Raw genomic sequence first — 951 nt, forward strand, 5'->3', positions numbered from 1 at the left:
TTAGAGACAGGGTCTCCCTCTGTCACCCAGGCTGGAGTGCAGTGGCAGGATCATAGCTTCCTGCAGCCTCGAACTCCTGGGCTCAAGAGATTCTCCTACCTTAGCCTCCTGAGTAGCTGGGACTACAGGTGTGTACCACCGTGCCTGGCTCCAGCCCCCTTTTTGGCTCTTTTGGGGGTACCCTAGTGGGCCAGTGTTGGTCCCAGGGGTCTTTGTCAGGACAAGGGAAATGTTTGGCCCAGAAGTGCCTGTCTATGGTGGAAGCAAGATCCGCAGCTGGCCATGGTGACTCCCGCCTGTAATCCCAGCACTTTGGGAGGCTGAAGCAGGAGGGTCACTTGAGGCCAAGAGTTCAAGACCAGCCTGGACAACACAGTGAGACTCCATCTCTACAAAAAATTTAGAAATTATCCAGGTGTGCTGGTGCATGCCTGTAGTCCCAGCTTCTTGGACGCTGAGGCAGGAGAATTGTTTGAGCCCAGGAGTTTGAGGTTGCAGTAAACTATGATCTCACCACTGCACTCCAATCTGGGCAACAGGGCAAGACCCTGTCTTCTTCTTATTTGGGGGGATGGAGTTTTGCTCTTGTCACTCAGGCTGGAGTGCAGTGGCTCGATCTCAGCTCACTGCAACCTCCACCTCCTGGGTACAAGTGATTCTCCTGCCTTAGTCTCCTGAGTAGCTGGCATTACAGGCTCACACCACGATGCCTAGCTGATTTTCATTTATTTATTTATTTATTTTGTTCATTTTTTTTGGAGACGGAGTCTTGCTCTATCCCTCAGGCTGGAGTGCAGTGACGCAATCTCGGCTCACTGCAACCTCCACCTCTCAGGTTCAAGCAATTCTCATGCCTCAGCCTCCCAAGTAGCTGGGATTACAGGCACCTGCCACCATGCCTGGCTAATTTTTGCATTTTTAGTAGAGATGGGGTTTTGCCATGTTGGCTAG

The sequence above is a fragment of the Hylobates moloch genome, unplaced genomic scaffold (assembly GCF_009828535.3).
Source record: "Hylobates moloch isolate HMO894 unplaced genomic scaffold, HMol_V3 SCAFFOLD_129, whole genome shotgun sequence".
Taxonomy (NCBI): Eukaryota; Metazoa; Chordata; class Mammalia; order Primates; family Hylobatidae; genus Hylobates; species Hylobates moloch.